The sequence below is a fragment of the Wyeomyia smithii genome, chromosome 2 (genome assembly GCF_029784165.1).
Source record: "Wyeomyia smithii strain HCP4-BCI-WySm-NY-G18 chromosome 2, ASM2978416v1, whole genome shotgun sequence".
In the NCBI taxonomy this organism is placed as follows: Eukaryota; Metazoa; Arthropoda; class Insecta; order Diptera; family Culicidae; genus Wyeomyia; species Wyeomyia smithii.
The window spans coordinates 162744879-162768930 of record NC_073695.1 but is presented as its reverse complement, the minus strand read 5'-3'; the positions used below and the strand labels follow the sequence as shown (position 1 = coordinate 162768930).

Below are 24052 nucleotides of genomic sequence, written 5' to 3'. Positions count from 1 at the left end.
AAATTGAAACCATTTTCAAAACCATTTTGGAAGCTGTCGAAGATTCTTAAGAAACCTTCAAAGCCTATTCCAGTTTTAAAAGATGGTGAACGTTTTCTTGTATCCAATGAACAAAAGGCTCAAAGACTTGCTCAGCAGTTTGAGAGTGTTCATAACTCAAATTTGAATTTTGTGAGTCCAATTGAAAATGATGTCACACGTCAATTTGATTTAATTTCTTCCCAGAATTTTTTACCTGCAGAAATAATTGAAACTAACTTGAATGAGATTAAATCAATTATTAAAAATTTCAAAAATATGAAAGCACCTGGTGACGATGGAATCTTTAATTTACTAATCAAACATCTCCCTGAGAGCACAATGGAATTTTTAGTAAAAATTTTCAATTGCTGCTTCAAAATTGCATATTTTCCCAAATTATGGAAAAATGCAAAAATTACTCCAATTTTAAAACCGGATAAGAACCCAGCAGAAGTTTCAAGTTATCGACCAATCAGTTTGCTTTCTTCAATAAGTAAACTGTTTGAGAGAATTATTCTTAACAGAATGATGTCACACATCAACGAAAATTCAATTTTTGCAAATGAACAGTTTGGATTTCGTCATGGGCATTCCACAACTCATCAATTGCTCAGAGTTACTAATATGATACGAGCTAACAAATCTGAAGGTTATTCCACTGGAGCTGCTCTTTTAGACATAGAAAAAGCATTCGACAGTGTTTGGCATAAAGGTTTGATTGTGAAATTGCAAACTTGTAATTTTCCAATTTTCCTAATCAAAATTTTAAAAAATTATCTTACTGATCGAACTCTGCAGGTTGTCTATCAGAATTCAAAATCTGATAGATTTCCTGTCAGAGCAGGTGTACCTCAAGGTTCAGTCTTGGGTCCAGTCCTGTACAACATATTCACTTCAGATCTTCCTGATTTGCCTCCAGGAAGCACAAAGTCATTGTTCTGCGATGACACAAGCATTTCCGTAAAAGGAAAAAGCCTTCGTGTCATATGCAGTCGATTACAGAAAAGTTTAGATATTTTTTCTTCCTACTTGCAAAAGTGGAAAATCTCTCCCAATGCTTCTAAAACTCAAATGATCATTTTTCCTCATAAGCCTAGGGCTTCTTTCCTCAAGCCAAACAATAATAACGTTGTCAAGATGAATGGGGTTATTTTAAGTTGGTCCGACAAGGTTAAGTACTTGGGACTAATTTATGATAAAAACTTATTTTCAAAGAGCACATTGAGAGTATACAAGCCAAGTGCATCAAATATACGAGATGTTTATATCCTCTTATTAACAGGAATTCTAAACTTTGTTTAAAGAACAAACTTTTGATTTACAAACAAATTTTTAGACCAGCAATGCTTTATGCTGTACCGATCTGGTCAAGTTGCTGTTCAACAAGGAAGAAACGCTTGCAATCCTCAATTGCTACGATAAGCTCTCTTTATAGCCAATAAGTTAGCAATTAAGTTAGTTGTAAGTTTACTTCCCCTTTTCTGACAAGTAGGTTTAAATCCCTACGAATGATAAGTCCTAATTGCGAAAGCAAACAAATCCTAACAATTAAAATTACAAATTTCTAACAGTGTTGAGAAGTCAACATTTGTGATTGGACACACATACTCATTATTTACTAATATTTATCATAAATACTTAAGCTACTAACAAATCCCCCCTTAAAAAAAAATAAAAAAAAAAAGGAATAAAACTACACATGTTTCCTTACAACGACAGAAATGTTTGTAAGCAATGGAAGCATGCAATCCGTAGAGTCACGACCCCGACGAAATATTCCAGAGTATGCAGCCGACACTTTTTACCCTCAGATTACAGAGCAGGTAAGATTACATGATATAAAACTCAGTAAAATTGCTCGTGTGTCTTGTAGGAGACGCTTCAACCATGATCTATCCCCTTCAGGCATACCTGATGATCTTCGATCGTTCAGAGATCTCAGCGGTAATGGCGATAGAGAATTAAAAGAACATTCGAGTACTTTGGATGGGTTTCTGGCTAATAATGCTTCGGATGCTGACCGCAACAGTTTTGCAATAAATGCTACGTGCAGCTCGAGTAATCCAACATTGAACGACGGTCAAATATATGCTGATGCCTATGGTGAAATAAGCCATGTTCACAACTCTAATGAACACATTCGTTGTTTTGCTTTCGTCTCGATTAGACGCAAATTGTTTATCTCCGCTTGATTCGCAAAATAACAATACACGAGTTATCGTACGGGTGTTTTTTTTCGATTAGTTCTTGTGTTGTGCGATAACAATAGCCTGCAGTTTATCGGCAGAAACATCTTCTGCACACTGGTAGGGGCAGGCTACCCCGCCAGTGATCTGATACGCAGCTGATATATCAGCAAGAATAATTCTCCCGCACCGCTATTACCCCGCCAGCAGCACGGACCATCATACGATCGAGCGAGTGGAAGTCAACTACAAGTGGCATCTACGAGGTCGCGTGTAGAATACGGCCACTGTTTCACAACACGAAGCTGGATCGTCATTGTTTGTTCTGCGGAGACACTCGATTGATCCTACTATCAGCCGTGAGGTCGTGACTTAGACGTTTGGTGAAGTATTCACTTTAGATTTTTTATCATTATTATTAATATTATTACTATCAATATTATTAATATTAATATTATTATTATTATTATTATTATTGTTGTTATTATTATTATAATTATAATTATTATTATTATTATTATTATTATTATTATTATTACTATTGTTATTAGTATTAGTATTACTGTCTTTTTTTATTTTGATCCCTTGTAGTTTGAAAAATTGTTTTTAAAATTTAATATCAACTATTTGAACCCCCCCACACATTCGAATATTTATCGTTTGGGTGCGGTAGAGCGTAACGCTCCCGCAAAATGGACGACATGCAGGTGCAACTTTTCCTGGATGTTGAAACAAATGGGGAAGAAATTGAAATTTCCCCCAGCAGTTCTCCTTTACCTTCCCCTGTACCACCCCCGCTACCTAGCCCCGTACCAAGGGTACCGGAAATACGGGTAAAAGCTTACCCAGATGCCGCTAGCGGTCCCTACGTTGTTTACTTCCGGCCCATAAAAAAACCTTTGAATATAATTCAAATAGGCAAAGACCTGGCAAAACAGTTTTCGGCCGTAACCGAGATTACGAAGGTGAGGCCGAACAAACTGCGAGTTGTCGTGAGCAGTGATGGAAACGAAACGAATATGATGCAATCGTCGTTTATTCATCATGTGTGCACTTTACGAAGAGTACAGGCCGCGACTAAACTCGAATCCTCTCAACCCATGATGAAATGATGATAGGGTGCATAGGTTTCTGGGAGAAAACAAACACATGACTAGACTACATCAGCTCTGAGAAGCGATTCGATCGTTGCGTTTGTCTCTCCATAGACCGATAGTTACGGGAAGAAAGGATAGCAACAGGAGAAAATCATGTCGCCTGAACAGCAGCAGAGGTTGGGTGCGGTGAGAGGGAATGTGTGGGGGAAGGGACTACTTCGGCAGCGGTTGAGTTTAAGCGAGAGTAGGAGGGCATACACTGTCATTTCCTTTCTTTTTCTGACAAAAAATCATATTCATGAGTCAAATGAATAAGGATATAACAAGTTCTGATCCCTCTGTGTAACAGAGAGGAATAACTTCATATACCGAGTTGTGCACATTGAGAACCACGTATTGTGGTTTACACTAATGAATAGGAATTTATCGTAAAGAGGAAAGCAAAAAGAGTGCACCAGCACCGATACTTTGTTTTTCGCATACTGACGACGATGTCGACGCATCCTAGGCTTGTTTTATATGTATTTATTAATCGCTAGAGGTGATTTTTTTCCTTCGCTGGTCGTGAGTAGCTTGAAGCAAGCAAACGAAATTGCTAGCTACGAGCTCTTTACAAGGGAGTACCGCGTGTACATCCCTGCCAAGGACATGGAGATCGACGGTGTGGTTACCGAAGGAAGCCTCATGGTCGATGACATTTTGCGTCACGGGGTTGGCTGCTTCAAAAACCCCCTGATTCAAGATGTAAAGATACTGGATGTCAAGCAATTGCATTCAGTATCCATCGAAGAAGGGAAGAAGAAATTCCTCCCTTTGGATTCCTTCCGTGTAACATTCGCCGGATCCGCACTGCCGAACTACATCTCTTTGGACAGGGTTCGTCTGCCTGTACGCTTGTTCGTACCGCGGGTCATGCATTGCCAAAACTGCAAGCAGTTAGGTCATACAGCCACCTACTGCTGCAACAAGGCACGCTGCAGTAAGTGCGGAGGCAATCATGCTGAGACCGCTTGCAGTGAGGATACTGAAAAGTGTCTTTACTGCGAGGGAACTCGGCATGACCTTTCGGCGTGTCCCGCGTACAAACAGCGCGAGGAGAAAATTAAGCGTTCCCTCAAGGAACGATCAAAGCGCTCTTTTGCAGAAATGCTTAAGAGGGCTTAGCCACCCTCGACAGGAAACATTTTTTCCTTTTTGCCAACCGATGAGGGTACCTCTGACGATCCCGTCGAAGGGTGTTCTTATGCCATGCCAGAAGGATCAAGGAAGAGGAGAATGATCAACTCTCCTAATCTTTCTCGCAAAGGCCGCAAGATAACCCCTTGCGGTATGACCAACACAAAAAGGAAGCGGTGAAGAAAAACCGAAGCAAGTACCTCCCGGTTTTAATTTTAAATCAAACCAGGAGTACCCACCGCTTCCTGGGGCACCAAAAACCCCTCGTGCACCCATTTCTCGATCAGAAGATAAAAAGAAACAGGGTTCATAAAATTTTCTGATATTGTGGACTGGATAGTTAAAACATTCAACATACCAGATCCCCTACAAAATATCCTTCTTGCCCTTCTTCCTACAGTGAAAACCTTTTTGAAGCAACTAGCAGCAACTTGGCCCCTCATTTCAGCTATTATATCTTTCGATGACTAATACGGCGAAAGAGATTAGGAATTTTATCACTGTATTACAGTGGAATTGCAGAAGTATCATCCCCAAATTCGATTTATTTTCTCATTTGTTGAATACATACAATTGTGACGCATTCGCGCTCTGTGAAACCTTTCTCAATTCAAACGATCAACTCAATTTCCACGATTTTAACATTATTCGTCGAGATCGAGACTCACACGGTGGAGGGGTACTTTTAGGGATTAAAAAGTGCTATTCCTTCTTCAGAATCAACCTCCCCTCGATCTCGAGTATTGAAGTCGTTGCCATTCAAGCCAATATGAATGGAAAAGATCTTTGCCTTGTTTCACTATATATACCTCCATCCGCGCGGATTGAACAGAAGCAACTTTCTGATATAGCAGAATTGCTTCCCGCACCTTTTCTGACAATGGGAGATTTTAACTCCCACTGTTCGCAATGGGGGTCGCTGTACGACGGCAACCGATCTTCGTTAATCTGTTCCTTAATCGATGACTTCAATATGACACTTTTGAATACTGGGGAAGCGACACGTGTACCTAACCCTCCAGCTCGTGAAAGCGTGCTTGACCTATCCCTTTGCTCGACATCACTAGCGTTAGATTGCCGGTGGAAAGTAATCAATGATCCCCACGGTAGTGATCACCTACCAATCGTTATCTCAATTGCTAATGGTTCAACTCCCCCGGACCCAAACAATATTTCATACGACCTTACTCGTAATATTGATTGGAAGTCATATGAGACGATCATAGCGGAATCCATCGAGTCTCACGAGGAACTTCCTCCAGAGGAAGAATACGCGTTCCCTTCTGGCTTGATCATCGACGCCGCGACTCAAGCTCAGACGAAACCGATACCCGGGGTAACGATTAGACAGCGTCCTCCCCACAAGTGGTGGGACAAAGAGTGCTCTGAACTGTACGCGCAAAGGTCCTCGGTGTATTTGGCCTACCGAAAACACGGTACTCTTGATCTGCTCCGAAAGTACGATGTACTGTATAGACAGATGACGAGTTTAATTAAAGCGAAAAAACGCTGATACTGGCGGCGGCTTGTAAACGCGTTGTCAAGGGAAACAGCGATGAGCACTCTTTGGGACACGGCCAGACGCATGCGGAATCGTAACGTTTCTAATGAGAGCGAGGAATATTCAGGCCGCTGGATACTCGATTTTGCCAAAAAGGTCTGCCCGGACTCTATACCGGAACAGATAACCTTTCGCGACGCGTTTTTAGTAGCTACTAGAGATGGTCGGGTACGGGTATTTTTACCCGAAACCCGTACCCGACCCGTACCCGACGGGTTCGGGTCGGGTTTCGGGTAACGCCAAAAAATATTCTACGGGTTCGGGTCGGGTACGGGTAATTAAAAAACCAAGGCTTCGGGTTCGGGTCGGGTACGGGTTTGAAAAATTCTCAATTGGTCGGGTACGGGTAATTCAATTTTCGTGCATTGTGAGAATTCAATTTTTATCATTTCAAGCCTGGGCGTTTTCTTAATGTCGATAATCGGTAAGATCGGAGAGAAAATCGCCCATCATCACTCAACGAGAGATCGCCCAATACCTATTCTGACAGTTGTCGGCAGTCTATGCACCAAGGGAATGACATCATGCTATCGCTTTCTAATGTTAGATTGAATAGTTCTTCCTGCAACGGTTTTGATTTAAATGGAGTTTTTGTCGGGCTTTTTTCATAACTGTCAGGAAAACCGCGGAGCATTGCATAGTGGGGCGACTTAATACAAATGCTTGCCAAGTAAAAAAAAGTGTCGATAAATACGACAAAAATATGGTATATACTTAATTTTGGGGTGCTGAACACGAATCTCCATTCCACTTTTTATTTGGAGACGTTCATAAAGCACGTGACTTAATTTTTCCTGATTTTTTAGCACTTCTCCCCTAACTTTTTTTTTAAACAGAATTACATAATCTTCAACCACAAGCAACGCCACAGGGCGTCCTCTTTTCAAAAACAGCTCACGTAGTTTTTGCACAACTCCTCAAATCAACCCAATTTCGCAAAAAAAATTCTTTTTATAAAAATTAAAACAATATTATATATTATAGGGTAACGGGGGTATTTTGGCCAGCTTTGGGAAGTGTTCTCACAGTTCATTAAAAACAAACACAACTTTACAACATAAATACCTACTCTATTATACCATTGGTAAAAGCAAAGTGTCTATTTTAATATACACCGTTTAACAATGCAATATATTGAAAAATGTCCTAGAAATATCAAAATTTCTACGAAGTACTAAAAACATATTTTGGTCCACCAAATTTTTAATTTGGCCCACCTTTATATCTACAGACGTGTATGGAAATAGTTCGGACTAATTATATTTAAGATCATCATCGGTATTTTTAGAGCAAAAATAGTGGGTTTGAGGAGAAAATCCTTCTGCTGTGAATTTTTGTAAACTTTAGGCATCTAAAAATGAAATGATTTGGCTTATAGCCATTCTCATCCAATTTCATATTGTTAAATGTGATAAATTGCGTAGTAATTATCTGTAAATTGTCACAAGCTACTTATTTGTTCACGTGCAACGGTCGAACGGTTATCGAAGAGATGGTAAAACTTGGCATGGCCAAAATATGTTGGCTTCAGAAAGAGGCAAACATATTTCGGTCATGCATTCTACCACTTTTTCAACTTTTTCCAACATGTTAGAGTATACAAACCGTTTCTTTGATATTTTATTGATGCTACTACAACAACGAAATGTTTTAAAAGCATACATATTTGTTACAATAGCTTCCGGACGTTGACTTGTATATTACCACTTCCTCTTGACTTTGGGTTGACTCAGCCATGACTTTGAATATGTATGAACTAATTCCAAAATAACACTACCTAGAGCCAGTTTTTTGCCGAAAATTATAGTGTAGTATGATTCTTAGGTGTGTTATTCAATGTTGCATGCATAGGTTTATAATATTCATTGAATTTATCAGAAAAAACGCGTAAAATGTTACCGGGTGGGCCAAAATATGCATGTGGGCCAAAATACCCCCGTTACCCTAACAGGTAATAAAAACTAACTACAAATCAACTTTTTCTTCGAGGCCAAAAAAAATCAAGCTATCATTGAAGCTGCAGAGCGTTTCAAAGTAATGATATATTTATTTTTAAATATGTCAAAAAACGTCAGTATGCCGAGTTTTGAAAAAATATAAAAAAATCAAATTCTATGATATTGCACTCATATTTTGGACTTAAGCACTTAAATATTTATTTATTTATTTATTTATTTATTTATTTAATATCTGTTTTTTACTGATTTTTAGAATTTATCAATGACACCGAATCTATACTCAAAATTACAGGTTTGCAGTGAATTATCAAATTTTTCTCAAGTTATAAACTATATTAATTTTGACCTTTTAAAATTAGTTTGACCCTTTAGTGTGTTTATAAAACTCGTCGTTTATTTTAAACTTTACCAGACATGCACTTTTCATAGTGGACCGATTTCTTATAGTGGACCACCCGCCTGAAACTCTGGGTTCATTATCATTCGTTCACACGCACACTCGGTTCTAGCCTGGCTCCGGCCATCATCTCGAGAAACCACATATGACAATCAGTGCATAAAATGTACGAGGTACCCAGGCATGTTGAACAAAAAAAAATTAAAAAAAAAAAACCAGGACGGGTCGGGTACGGGTCGGGTACCGGCAGTTTCGGCGTTTTTTTTCTATCGGGTACAGGTCGGGTACGGGTAGTTAGAATAGATATTTTTCGGGTTCGGGTCGGGTACGGGTATTTTAAACAAACCAGACTTCGGGTTCGGGTCGGGTACGGGTTTGAAAATTTTCGATGAGTCGGGTACGTAACAAATTTCCCATACCCGACCATCTCTAGTAGCTACGGAAGAGCCTCCATTTTCGATGGCTCTCCTCTCGTGCAACAATAAAGCTCCAGGGTTGGATAGAATCAAATTCAACTTGTTGAAGAATCTACCCGTCTCTGCAAAAAGACGCTTGTTGGACTTGTTCAACAAGTTTCTTGAGCTAAACATTGTTCCGCACGACTGGAGGGAGGTAAAAGTCATTGCTATTCAAAAACCCGGAAAACGTGCCTCTGACCACAATTCTTATAGGCCGATTGCTATGCTCTCTTGCCTCCGGAAATTAATGGAGAAAATGATCCTCTTACGGTTAGACAAATGGGTCGAAACAAATGGTTTACTTTCAGATACTCAATTTGGCTTTCGCCGGGGCAAAGGAACGAACGATTGCCTAGCGTTGCTTTCTACCGAAATTCAACTCGCCTTTGCTCGAAAAGAGCAAATGGCTTCTGCATTCTTGGACATTAAGGGGGCTTTTGACTCTGTCTCTGTTGAAGTTTTAACCGAGAAACTTCATTCGCAGGGACTTTCTCCAAATTTGAATAATTTTTTGCTCAATTTGTTGTCAGAAAAGCATATGTATTTCTCACATGGTGATTCGACAACTTCCCGAATTAGTTACAAGGGTCTTCCCCAGGGCTCATGTTTAAGCCCTCTCTTATATAATTTTTACGTCAATGACATCGATAAATGTCTTGCAAATTCATGCACGCTACGGCAACTTGCAGACGATAGCGTTGTATCCATTACTGGAAGCGAGGCTAACGATCTGCAAGGACCATTGCAAGATACCTTAGACAATTTGTCTGAATGGGCTCTTGAGCTTGGTATCGAATTCTCCCCGGAGAAAACTGAGTTGGTCGTTTTTTCTAGGAAGCATAACCCAGCTCAGCTGCAGCTCCTACTAACGGGTAAAACAATCACTCAGGTTTTAGTCGCTGAATATCTCGGGGTCTGGTTCGACTCTAAATGCACCTGGGCTTGCCATATTAGGTATCTGACACGAAAATACCAACAGAGGATTAATTTCCTTCGTACGATTACCGGAACCTGGTGAGGAGCCCACCCAGGAGACCTTCTAAGGCTTTACCAAACAACGATATTGTCTGTAATTGAGTACGGGTGTTTCTGCTTCCGCTCCGCAGCAAACACACATTTGATCAAACTGGAGCGAATACAATATCGTTGTTTGCGTATTGCCTTAGGTTGCATGCAGTCGACCTATACGATGAGTCTTGAAGTGCTAGCGGGTATTCTTCCATTGAAACATCGTTTTTGGAATCTCTCTTACCGGTTGCTAATTAGATGCACAGGTATGAACCCATTAGTAATTGAAAATTTCGAGAGGTTGGTCGACCTTCAATCTCAATCCAGATGTATGACTTTATATTTTGACTATATGGCTCAAGATATTAATCCTTCTTTATACGATTCCTCCAATGTCGCACTTTTAGATACTTCTAATAATGCTATATTCTTTGACACCACCATGAAACAAGACATTTCAGGTATCCCGGATCAATTGCGACCCCAAGAGATCCCTAAAATTTTTTCCAATAAGTTTAAACATGTTAGTTATGATAAAAGGTTTTACACTGACGGTTCTAATCTAGATGAGTCCACTGGCTTCGGTGTTTTCCACGAAAATTTTACCGCCACCTACAAACTCGATGCTCCTGCTTCCGTGTACGTCGCAGAACTTGCTGCCATTCAGTACTCTCTTGAAATCATCGAAACCCTCCCCATGACCACTACTTCATCTTCACAGACAGTCTCAGTGCCATTGAGGCTCTGCGATCGATGAAGACTGTGAAGCACACCCCGTATTTCCTGGGGAAAATACGGCGGGTTTTAACTTCTTTAACAGATAAAAATTACCGGGTTACCTTAGCGTGGGTCCCTTCTCATTGTTCCATTCCGGGCAATGAAAAGGCTGACGCTTTAGCTAAGGTGGGTGCTATTGATGGCGATATTTATGTAAGACCAATTGCTTATGATGAATTTTATAGCATTTTGCGTCAGAGAACACTCAACAGTTGGCAATCATCATGGAACTCAGATGAACTGGGACGGTGGCTACATTCCATTTTTCCTAAGGTATCGACGAAAGCATGGTTCAAGGGGTTGGATGTAGGTCGGGACTTCATTCGCGTGATGTCCAGACTTATGTCCAATCACTATACGTTAAACACGCATCTCTTTCGTATAGGGCTTGTAGACAGTAATCACTGCGTTTGTGGCGATGGCTACCATGACATCGAGCATGTTGTTTGGTCGTGTACCGAATACTGTGGTGTTAGGTTCGAGCTTATAGATTCCCTTCGGGCCCGAGGAAAACAACCGAACGTACCCGTTAGAGACATTCTGGGAAGCGGTGATCTCCAGTACATGACACAGCTATACGGGTTTATAAAAAATGCTGGCATTAAAATTTGATTTCTTTTATCTATTTGCTAGAATACAATTTCTGTCACAAACTGAAAGAGAATGATACACCCGGCTGGAGACACTAAAACGAAGACTCGGCATCTCTATGTTTACGCAGACACCTCAGACCAAAACTGCTCAAATAGAACATCACTGGTTAGCCACGTACAAATGAATACATTCTGTAATATAAAATAGTTAAAAACAAAATTGTAACACCCCTCCTCTCACCTTAAATTCCCACTAGCTCGTAGTCGGCCGCGAGAATAAAAAAAGCCTCCCTCTTTTCCCTGCTAACTTAGAATTTAAATAGTAGGAGGGTGGTATTCAAGACACGACCGCATGACGTTGACTACCGTATTCTTATATTCCATTGAAACAAATAGTGGAGGGAAATGTAACGCTTCTATTACAAAATTTCGAGGCACCAAAAGGTACCAGTTGCCGATTATTCTCGTTTACTGGTAGTCCGTTCAGAATTCCAGCCATTTTAGTATTTTGCAGTGCCATTTATTACTAACAGCCACCAGCATAACGGGTGAAACCGGCACGAGATGACCGGTACTCTCTTGTCTTTCCTCCTTTCAGCTGCTATCACCTAGCGTCCGCATATCGCTGGTGCAGTTTTGGAATCAAAATGATGGGGCGCCGGCCGCTGTCGTAAAATTAACACCAACAAAAAGATGCATATTTGCAAGATTTTATCCGCTAGCAGCAGCATTTTGTCAAACAGAAAATTCAATTAGCCGCTTCTGTAACAAAATTTCGAGGCACCAATAGGGGCCAGGTGCCGAATGTATCCTTGTTTTTGGTTAGTCCGTCCAGAATTCTTTCAAGATAGCGTCCGTATGTAGCCGGTACGGTTTAGTAATGAAACTGATGGGGTGAAATGTTCGAACGGTACGTTTTATACCAAGGCTTCGTCAGATAATTAAAAAGAAGGATGGAATGGTAAGGAAAAATTTATCTTGAAAGCTGCGCCGACCGCTGTCGTAATATTAACACCAACACAAACATGCATTTTTGCATGGTTTTTTCCGCTAGCAGCAGCATTTGGTAAAACAGAAAATTCAATTAGCCGCTTCTGTAACAAAATTTCGAGGCACCAAAAGGGGCCAGGTGCCGAATATATCCTTGTTTTTGGTTAGTCCGTCCAGAATTCCAGCCATTTTAGTATTTTGCAGTGCCATTTAGTACTAACAGCCACCAGCATAACGGGTGAAACCGGCACGAGATGACCGGTACTCTTTTGTCTTTCCTCCTTTCAGCTGCTATCACCTAGCGTCCGCATGTCACTGGTGCAGTTTTGGAATCAAAATGATGGGGCGCCGGCCGCTGTCGTAAAATTTGTTGGTGTTAATTTTAAAAGATGATTAAAAGATGCATATTTGCAAGGTTTTTTCCGCAAGCAGCAGCATAAACATCGGAAACAGAAAGTGACAACAACAATAACAACAAAGTCAGATCGATTGTATCCGTTAGTGTCGACTGTGCTTGGGAAGAGAGGTAGTGATTGGCTGCGCGGTATGATTTAGACAATCGATATTGATTACCAATTTTTCAATAGTTTATCTCAAAAAATGGTTTGTTTTTGTTACATAAATTTAACCGTAAAAGAATTTCTGATCGATTGATGTCAAAACCTCGAAAACCTGATTATAGATGTGTGCAAAATAAGCGCTCAAAACCTGACCACTTTTCCCTGGTTTTCCCTGGTTGAATTACTAGATTTTCAAATTCAGGGGCCTAACTTCGATGTAGACGTTAGTCAACGTCAAAAAAAAATGTACTTGGCTCAGTTAAACATAAATTGTATCGTGCCGTGTGAAATAAACTATTTAAAAAAAAACTCTAATGAACAGGATAAAATTTATATCGACGTTCAATATCAGCAGGACGATCCAGTACTCCACTATAATCCGATCGATTTCATTGAACAGGCTCGCGGAAAAAAATCCAAATTTAGCAAACAAGCCACACTCACGAGTCTAATTAAATCAGATCGGGACGCAAGTGTTTGGACAGGAGTGGCTTCACTGAAGCAATTAGATGCCATTTGTATATCTGTTAAAGCATTAGTAGATCAAGTATACCAGAAGCGGTTCAAGGCACACGCTGTTGACCGGGTTATCTTAACTTTATCGAAGCTAAAGCAAAACATCTCGTTTTCAGCACTGTCAACTCTGGTTGATATATCAGCAGCAACTGCTTCGTATTATTTTAAACATACTTTACAAGTTTTATCTCAAGTTTTGCGACAATTTATTTACTGGCCAAGCCGTGAAGAAATTGGTTATAATCAGTGGTGGGCACCGCTAACCGAAAATTTAGCGACGCTAATCGCTAAGTCGCTAGCCGGAAAATTTAGCTCGATAATCGCTAAACGCTAAACCCACATTAGCGGACCTTCGCTAATCGCTAATCGCTAACTTATTAATATGTAAATAGTCATATCGCTATATTTATTGCTCATGTTTTGTAAAATTTGGACCACTTTGATCTGTTTTGGTTAAATAAACTATAACAATTACTTTTTAAAGCTATTTACAGTAAGAGGTTCACGAAACGGTATTCATATTTGATTTTGTAAAAACAAGAATAACAAAAGTTATTTAGCTTGCATTGAAAATAGATACTCTTAGGAATGTTTTCATAAAAATTCAATTATCTGAATCGAAAAAATAGAACCAAAGTTGTCATAATTTCAAGCGCATTGCAATTCATCAAAGTTCTTGGTGTGCCAAAAATTCAATCTAGACCTTGTGCTTGTTTTTCAAAATGCTCCTGTGGCTTGTACGATAACTGGAACTCCATTCTAGGGTAAAAAAACTGACAAGAGCCATCAGCAATTCACAGTTTTTCTAAATAATTCTATTGTCGCTTCTCCACAAAATTTAGCGAATTAGCGATTAGCGTTTCGAAGGCCAAAATTTTAGCGGCGCTAACAGTTTCGCTAACCAGGTCAAAAATTAGCGAAATCGCTAAATCGCTAACTGAATTTTAGCGTCGCTAATTAGCGAATTAGCGAATTAGCGGAATGGTGCCCACCACTGGTTATAATATGCCACTATGTTTAAGAGCGGGTTTCGAAAATGTTCGATGTATTTTCGATTGCACAGAAATTCCTGTAGGGACACTCAAGTGTATCAACTGCCGTATCGCATGTTTCTCTAATTATAAAGCAAGAACAGTGAAATTTTTAATTGGAGTAACCCCTGCGGTAATGGTAAGTTTTGTTAGTGAAGCATACAGTGGAAAAGCTTCAGATAAACAGATATTCAATGAACAAAACTTTGTGTCCTTTTTCGATGCATTTAGAGTAAGATTATGGTGGACAAGGGCTTTAATATTGAAAATGAGTGTTTAGCTAAAGGTATTCGTCTACATATCCCACCTTTTCTGAGAACCGTGCGTCATACTCCTGCTGATGCCATATTGAATGAGAGAATTGCCAAAGCAAGGATTCACGTAGAGCGTGTAACTCAACGTGTTAAACTTTTCGGAATATTTTAAAACTCAATTGAAACATCCATGTTGGATCTCGTATATGAAATAATGACCGTTATATGTGGATTAGTAAATCTTTCAGCTCCTATATTACAAGACGATAAGTTTTAGAATGATTTATTTGTGAATAATTTACGACAATACAGATCAGCAATGTTCTATAGCTCTACAATTTGTCTTATTTAAAAAATTACAGCTTTTAGTCGAATAACTAACAACCTTATGTGTTATGTGACATGTGTTATCTACACATTATCCAGTACCTTTTCTCTGCTCTACTAGTATAGTATTATGCATTAAGTTGAAAACTGGAGTTGTCGACTAGCGACATTCGATTTTTCTCTCATACCGTACATTATACCTAACGTCGGAAGTAATGCGCTGTATAGCAAATCAGATGCGCTATACAGCGCACTACTTCCGACGTTAAGTATAATGTACGATATGAGAGTAAAATCGAATGTCGCTAGTCGACAACTCCAATTTTCAACTTAATGCATAATATATAAATCAAAATTGCATTCACTTATAATTACACGAACGTGACCTCAACAATGAATCTCAACTTCAAATTCCAAATTTGTTTTCGTCTCGGTCTTTTTTCACCAGTTTCTATTTTCTATCCAGTATTTCAATGTTCATTATATTAAATTATCAGTTTAACCTGCACAAACATTAGTCACTCTACCCACGATTTGTGATAACATGTATGAGAAATAGATGATTTTCAATACACTTACTAGTTGTGACGCATACTCTTCATCGTAATCAACTTCTGTAATTGCGCAATCAACTTCGAACTTTGAATAATTAATAAAATCACATTTATGTAGCTTCAACACAGCAAGCTGTACTTGTGCAAAATATTTATGATTCCTATTCAGCTGAAGCCCTGAGTTGGTTCTACGTAAATATGTTTTTGTGGTTTTACATTCGTTCATTACCCATTCTATATTATGGTCAGCTCCAAGCAATGGACATTTTATCTCGAGCAGTACTCCATTTATAGGATCTACACCATCAGGGCTTACACCTATCCATGGTTCTATAAAACTTATCACAAAACCGCACCTTTTGATCAAAGGGTTACGTTTCCTCATATAACAATCTAATGCTAACTGTTCTACCTGTTTACCATACTGAATAGCTTTTGTAGGCAAAGATTTGGGACATAGGTATAACTGTATCTTTTTTGTCCAACTTGCGTTTTTTTTTTGTAATATGTATATAACTGATAACAAGAACTTCCAGTTATTCTTATTGATCGATGTAACCTACAGCTGCTATTATCTTGCAACTTGGTATCTATACAAATCCCTACAATTTCTGATAAGGTTTTGACTATATGTTTTTTATAAAACATTTTATGGTCATCTGAAACAAATTTTATATCTATTGAATGCGTAGGATGTTGATCCGAAATTTGAATTAAATCACGAAGCTCATAGTTTGTCAGAAACTTGTCCAAATTATTTGTTTGCAGTGTTCCTACTGGAAATCTATGACATGTTTGCTCTCTTCCGGTGATGTGTTTCTTGACAGCGGAATCTGGTGAAGCTGTAAAAATTAAAATAGGTAGTCATAATTCAACTACTTCAGTACCATCCTAAAATAATTTGAAACTTACCATCCATAATACGATCAAAGCCTTGTTTAAGCAATTCCCTCATGTTGCCAAGATCAATCACCGCAAGTTGCAAATGCTTCCTGGCACAGCAAAGATTCCTGACAACTTTGGCTTCCCATAAATCAGTTTTCTCGCTTTTACTAATTCCTCATGCTTGGCGAGAGTTGGTACATATAAATATTCTACAAAGCCAGTGCTGGAAATAGCGATTTAGATTAACTCTTAGTAATTATCAAGTATGTAGAAATATTACTTAGCGAGATGAAGACGAAAATCGTAGCCAATATGCAGTTTAACTTCATGAGGAACGTCTCCTGGGTGGGAACTTTGGAGCACAAATCCACAAATATCAATCATGGAATCACTTTCATTTGTATAACCGATGCACACAACATGACCTGATTCAAAAACAGATTGTCCTTCTCGAAGCGGCCTAATGGAATCTCCTATGTAGTCCAAAATATCCCCTAATGTAATGTTCACAGCTTTTGTCACCGCGATTTCTCCTGCAAAGATAAACATAACCGAAATGAGCTAAAGCAAAAATGAAGAGTTATTATAGAAGCGATACCCTACAACACTAGAATTACATACCAGTAGAATGGAAAATTCGTTTACTTTCCGATGACTTCATGTTAAAGTTAATCACCGACCGAAAAACTCAATAAAAATCGAAAAAGAAACACCCGGTCAAATGCACAACAGCAAGAAAACAAGTCTATGACACTTTTTAGTTAGTCGATTAAATAGGCCTATTGCGAAAGTTGCTATTGCAACTGTTGAATAATTTTATAAAGGAATTTCAGATTGTTTAGATCGATTATACGGGTGTTCCCAGCACATGCGAGTAAAAACTTGATACGTTTAATCACAGATAACAGATATCCAAGCTAGAACAAAAACTCCAGAAATCGTGTGTAAGATTTCAAATTCTTACTCGTTTGGAATGCTAACGACATCTTTCTGCAACTTGCGACTTGAACCACTTTAGTGATGGCAGCGCTGGATTATAGTCAAAGCTGCCAGACGTATGAAAGTTCTCACAAATAGTAGAGTCGCTGTTTTTGCAACGATACAACACTGTTTTTGTGAGGTTTGTGTATTTTTTCTCATAGCAACACTAAAACAAACAAATTTATCGCAAACATAAACTGGGATTGAACAAAATTGTCGATTATGTACAAATTACGACTGCTCAAAATTTCTACATTAAAAAACGGCAACGCTTCTTATTGCAATAATATCGATAAGAGCTGGAAAACTATCGATTTTATCGAGTCATTGACCACTAGGCGTTCTTAGCGCCACCATGCTGCGTATTGCGACATGCTAAAAACCGTTGCATCTTTTTACACATGAAGCAAAATTAGCTTGGATGTCTGTTATCTGTGGTTTAATGTTATGATGAAAACAGGCTTTTTATTGCAGGCTTCTAGTAAACTGCTCTCCTGTGGTGGAAAAATTTCCATATGCTGACTGAATAGATCGTCGTTTTCTTGTAGATTTGAAAGTAAGATATCCATTTTTTTTTTTTTGAAAATCACACGCGAAACACTTTAAAAATTCAGCTTCGGAACTCTTTGAATATTTGAAAATGGCGAACATTCGATGTTTCGTTTTGACAGATGCAGAAAAATTGCCGAACAGTATAGTTAAAAACAACAAGAGTTCAGTTAAACAATTGAAGAGTTTTCAGCAACACCTAGGTAGATGCTAACAGATCGTCAAATATTTACTGAACTTCATGAAAGTGCAGAGCATACTTTAGTTTACAGAAAAGGTCAGTAATGTTTTTTGCTGAGCTCGTCAAGTGCCTTTTGCATAACGGTAATTCGGTAAAAACTTCAAGCGACATCAGTTATTTATGAGAAAATTACAAAATGATCAGTATTTTTTCACATTTACTGAACATGACCGTAATAAAAAGTACTGAACAATTAAAACGAGAATAAGTGTGCATGTTCAAAGTCATGGCCAGGGATCGTCTAACTACTCAGAGCTGTGCAAAAAATCTTCGTGCGTCTCGCAGATTCGAAGGAGAGAGAGATTTTCTACCTGAGAGTCAGAGATCGGGTGTTACTCGTTTTTTGCGTGCAAAGCACACGCCGTTTGGGAGACTGCACATTAATTTCTAAAGAGACGAGTAAGAGCAGTTCGGATTGCACTGTACATTCGTTTCCAAATAGACGAGAAAGTGCAAGTAGCATGTCACAATGCAGTCTCCCCAGGCGTGTGCTTTGCACGCAAAAAAAATGAGTAGCACCCGATCCCTGGTCATGTTTGAGTCAACCTAAAGTCAAGAGGAAGTGGTAATATACAAGTCAACGTCCGGAAGCTATTGTACCAAATATGTATGCTTTTGAAATAATTCGTTGTTGTAGTAACATCAAAAAAATGTCATAGAAACAGTTTGTATACTCTAACGTGTTGGAAAAAGTTGAAAAAGTGGTTAAACGCATGGCCGTAATATGTTTGCCTCTTTCTGAAGCAAACATATTTTGGCCATGCCAAGTTTTGACATCTTTTTGATTACCGTTCGGCCATTGCACGTGAACAAAGAAGCAGCTTGTGACAATTTACAGGTAATTACTTCTCAATTTATCACATTTAACGATATAAAATTAGATGAGAATCCCTGTCAAACCGCTATAAGCCAAATCATTTCATTTTTAGATGCCTAAAATTTACAAAAATTCACAGCAGAAGCATGTTCTCCTCAAACCCACTATTTTTGCTCTAAAAATACCGATGATGATTTTAAATATAATAAGTCCGAACTATTTCCATACACGTTTGTAGATATAAAGGTGGGCCAAAGTAAAAATTTGGTGGACCAAAATATGTTTTTAGTACTTCGTAGAAATTTTGATATTTCTAGGATATTTTTCAATATACTTGTAACCTCGAAAACCCCCAACTGTAGGCTACCTGCACTCCAGTCGGGGTTTGATTCTCAGGGGTGTCGTTTACTGGTGAACTAATGCTGTCAGCCGATGCGAGCCACCCTGTACAGTCTTCTCGTCGTGAAGGGGAATTAACTCAATCGGCTAAGGGGAATGAACTAACTCGCGGTCAACCAGCCATGTACGGCTACTATAATTCCCAGTAATTAATTGTGTACTCTTACAACTATGCACCGTCTTAATGCTAGTAAACTCACGAAACTGCCTCTAGGAGCGATTCCCGCCCTGTTTCCAGTTCCGCTGACAGTTCTGTACACCGACTCAGGCCTCACCGCTGGCGAACGATGTGTGAATCTCCGGGCGCCCCAACCTCAGCTCACAAAAGGACTTCTGCCGTAGCCGGATGCCGATGTTAATGATGGGATGCGTTGAACAAACTGCCAAGAACGTAGCACAACGGCTCGAAATTGTGGCCAAATCGTTGCCATGGTAGGCTGTATGGTAGGCGAACCGTCGCCAAAGCCAAGCCTAATACTGCCGCCGATAAACTGGCAAATATCACAGCCGAACCGGGTAGTTTCTGAAAGCCACGTGATCTTTCCTCCAAGCACATCTGTTCAACTGAAAAACCAAAAACGAGGCAAAATCTTTTTATTTTAAGTATCGACATCTAGCGGTGGAGAGCATGCATTTTACACTCGAAATTTCATTATGCTTATATTCCATTCATTCAACAAAAGGACTGTATGAGCTCTCGCCGCTTTTTCATCGAGAGAATCCTTTGTTCTCCCCGGTACTGGTATAGCGAGGGTGCCTTTTCATGATAAACGTACAGTACCACCCGCATACGTGCAACGGTTTTTATGTAGATATATTTTTAATGAATTTCATTGTTGCCCAAGTTGAAAACTGAATATCTTGACTAACGACAATCAATTTTTACTTTGTACCTAATGAAGTAAGCAGTGCTTGTACAGCGCGTCTGATATGCATTTCTAGCAATGTTAGGTATAAAAAACGGTACGAGACATAAATATTGACGTTGATCGAGAAATTCGGTTTCCAAGTCCAACGAAAATATTCAACTAACAGGTTAAAATAGTTTTAGCAGTCGTGAGGTGTACGATCCAAGAAAATTTGTTAGACAATGTTTGAATGGTTGAAAGAGTTTTAGTTTAATTTGTTTCATTGACGTTGATTGTGAATTGTTACTGAATTTCCACTTTAAAGATCTCTTGAATGCGATCCTGTCTTAACTTGATTTTGATAGATTCAACTATTCAAGATCACCTTTTTGCCTGGTCATTAAAGCAACAAAAAAATAGTTTTTTGGTACATGTTCAAACTATTGGAGCGAACTGAACTAAAATCAATGTAGGATGGAACAGCAAAAAATGAATGCGAAAGCTTGGGCACCGATTTGCTGCAGAGTTTTGTTCGAAGTTGCATATCTGTTCTGTGCTCCAAGTCACGTCACCCTAACCTCTTTCCGAACCGATTGTCCGTCCGAACAGGGGGGGAAACTTTCTCTAAATTTTTCCGTCGCGCACTTCTACTCGCCTTCGCGGTTAGGAACAGAAAGAACGTATCCGGAAAGATGCCGAGAGTTCTAGGGCTTAAATTGTTAGAGAGGGCCAAGATCTGACACTAGTTGCCAAATCTTGACATTCGGCCACATCCGTTCAGCAGCGCATTTACACGAGACGTAATTAATCATTACCCCCTTTTACGCAATCTTTTCGCATACATTCCGGAGTACGTTCACACCCTTCTGAGAGAAGGTTGCCAGAATGAAGGCGAAGAATATTGTGATCTACATTCTCCTCTCGCAATGTTGACAGCATTTTTCCTTGAGTCGTACTTACTCGTAAGGAAAACTTGGGATGAAGTCCCAAGAGTCTTTTTGGGAACCGCAGGTTACAATACCCCTCTGACTATCTTCAAAATAAATTAAATATATTTTGAAAACAGTGAGCGAAATTAAATATGGCTTCCCTCCTATTATTTTCAATTTTCTCGAGTTTGGCAGCACCTACCATTTCAATGCTTTCCTCTGAGGGAGAGCCCAAAGGTAATTCATGCTGGCAAAAATAAACAGGTATGTGTGTACGCGCCCTAGTGAACTCACTCAACTTGAGCGATTTATCTGTCAAATCAGTTGTGCTTTCATTTCCGAACTAGCTACGGCTACGGGCAGCTTTCAGGTAAGTATCATTAAATCTACTTCTCGAAAAATTCATTTTGAGCGCTCTATCAAATTATCAAACCCTATCGCCTATCATTTTTGTTAACCTTTATTATTTTTTTTCAGGTATTGATGTCAGAAATAGTTCGAGAAGGTGAGTCAATATTATTTCCCTCTATCGCTGGACAAAACAACATTTACTCGACACTACACATACACAGGTCTACACATTTCAACATCGTTCGGTGATGATATCACCTATCATTGCTCATTTCGTTACAGTTTCCTACCGGCTCTGCAGCAACCGGAGGTCTACGGGATACGGCAGAAGATTTAAACGATAAGTTTCAACTTAATCTAGTTACTTTTCTATTCGATTCAATATTTGCTTTTGTTTTCATTTTTCTCTTTTCAGGTTCGCGGTTTCAGATAGCAGCTGAGAAAATACCAATGGATTTTCCTGCTTCATCGGTGAGCTCGTATGAACTGGTTCCCACTCTCGCCCGGATTATACACGGAACGTAATATGGACCAAGTTTGACATTGTATTTCGCCAGGGCCGTCGACTGCCGAAAATTTCTTTTCAGGACAGCCTGGCCTATACTGTAAGTAGGGGCAAACGTTTTGCTTCGGAGATTGTAAGTACGCGAATTTTTGACGTATTGTTTTTTCAGGTTTTTGTACACCAAATTTTGAATAAAGTTATCTACTTTTTCTTTGTTTTCCATTATAGCCCTATCCGAACGATATGAGAGTAAAATCGAATGTCGCTAGTCGACAACTCCAGTTTTCAACTTAATGCATAATATATAAATCAAAATTGCATTCACTTATAATTACACGAACGTGACCTCAACAATGAATCTCAACTTCAAATTCCAAATTTGTTTTCGTCTCGGTCTTTGTTCACCAGTTTCTATTTTCTATCCAGTATTTCAATGTTCATTATATTAAATTATCAGTTTAACCTGCACAAACATTAGACACTCTACCCACGATTTGTGATAACATGTATGAGAAATAGATGATTTTCAATACACTTACTAGTTGTGACGCATACTCTTCATCGTAATCAACTTCTGTAATTGCGGAATCATCTTCGAACTTTGAATAATTAATAAAATCACATTTATGTAGCTTCAACACATACATAGCAAGCTGTACTTGTGCAAAATATTTATGATTCCTATTCAGCTGAAGCCCTGAGTTGGTTCTACGTAAATATGTTTTTGTGGTTTTACATTCGTTCATTACCCATTACAGCTGCTATTATCTTGCAACTTGGTATCTATACAAATCCCTACAATTTCTGATAAGGTTTTGACTATATGTTTTTTATAAAACATTTTATGGTCATCTGAAACAAATTTTATATCTATTGAATGCGTAGGATGTTGATCCCAAATTTGAATTAAATCACGAAGCTCATAGTTTGTCAGAAACTTGTCCAAATTATTTGTTTGCAGTGGTCCTACTGGAAATCTATGACATGTTTGCTCTCTTCCGGTGATGTGTTTCTTGACAGCGGAATCGGGTGAAGCTGTAAAAATTAAAATAGGTAGTCAGAATTCAACTACTTCAGTACCATCCTAAAATAATTTGAAACTTACCATCCATAATACGATCAAAGCCTTGTTTAAGCAATTCCCTCATGTTGCCAAGATCAATCACCGCAAGTTGTGAATGCTTCCTGGCACAGCAAAGATTCTTGACAACTTTGGCTTCCCATAAATCAGTTTTCTCGCTTTTACTAATTCCCCATGCTTGGCGAGAGCTGGTACATGTTAAATATTCTACAAAGCCAGTGCTGGAAATAGCGATTTAGATTAACTCTTAGTAATTATCAAGTATGTAGAAATATTACTTAGCGAGATGAAGACGAAAATCGTAGCCAATATGCAGTTTAACTTCATGAGGAACGTCTCCTGGGTGGGAACTTTGGAGCACAAATCCACAAATATCAATCATGGAATCACTTTCATTTGTATAACCGATGCACACAACATGACCTGATTCAAAGAACAGATTGTCCTCCTCGAAGCGGCCTAATGGAATCTCCTATGTAGTCCAAAATAGCCCCTAATGTAATGTTCACCGCTTTTGTCACCGCGATTTCTCCTGCAAAGATAAACATAACCGAAATGAGCTAAAGCAAAAATTAAGAGTTATTATAGAAGCGATACCCTACAACACTAGAATTACATACCAGTAGAATGGAAAATTCGTTTACTTTCCGATGACTTCATGTTAAAGTTAATCACCGACCGAAAAACTCAATAAAAATCGAAAAAAAAACACCCGGTCAAATGCACAACAGCAAGAAAACAAGTCTATGACACTTTTTAGTTAGTTCTTCGAAAATTAACCAGGTGGCGCACATGCATTACACGTTTCGATTAAATAGGCCTATTGCGAAAGTTGCTATTGCAACTGTTGAATAATTTTATAAAGGAATTTCAGATTGTTTAGATCGATTATACTGGTGTTCCCAGCACATGCGAGTAAAAACTTGATACGTTTAATCACAGATAACAGATATCCAAGCTAGAACAAAAACTCCAGAAATCGTGTGTAAGATTTCAAATTCT

At 38.9% G+C, this 24052-nt stretch overlaps 2 long non-coding RNA genes across 2 annotated transcripts; both read right to left on the bottom strand.

Moving 5' to 3' along the window:
• Window positions 1-15645: 15645 nt before the first annotated feature.
• On the bottom strand, window positions 15646-17600 carry LOC129726116 (uncharacterized). The gene is made up of 4 exons (XR_008728248.1): window positions 16971-17600; window positions 16630-16882; window positions 16377-16572; window positions 15646-16306 (listed from the first exon to the last, which is right to left on the bottom strand). It is a non-coding gene; the product is annotated as an uncharacterized LOC129726116 (long non-coding RNA).
• Window positions 17601-22864: 5264 nt separating this feature from the next.
• Window positions 22865-23831, bottom strand: LOC129726113 (uncharacterized). Its single transcript, XR_008728245.1, has 4 exons — window positions 23671-23831; window positions 23329-23582; window positions 23075-23271; window positions 22865-23004 (listed from the first exon to the last, which is right to left on the bottom strand). It is a non-coding gene; the product is annotated as an uncharacterized LOC129726113 (long non-coding RNA).
• Between the last annotated feature and the right edge of the window lie 221 nt (window positions 23832-24052).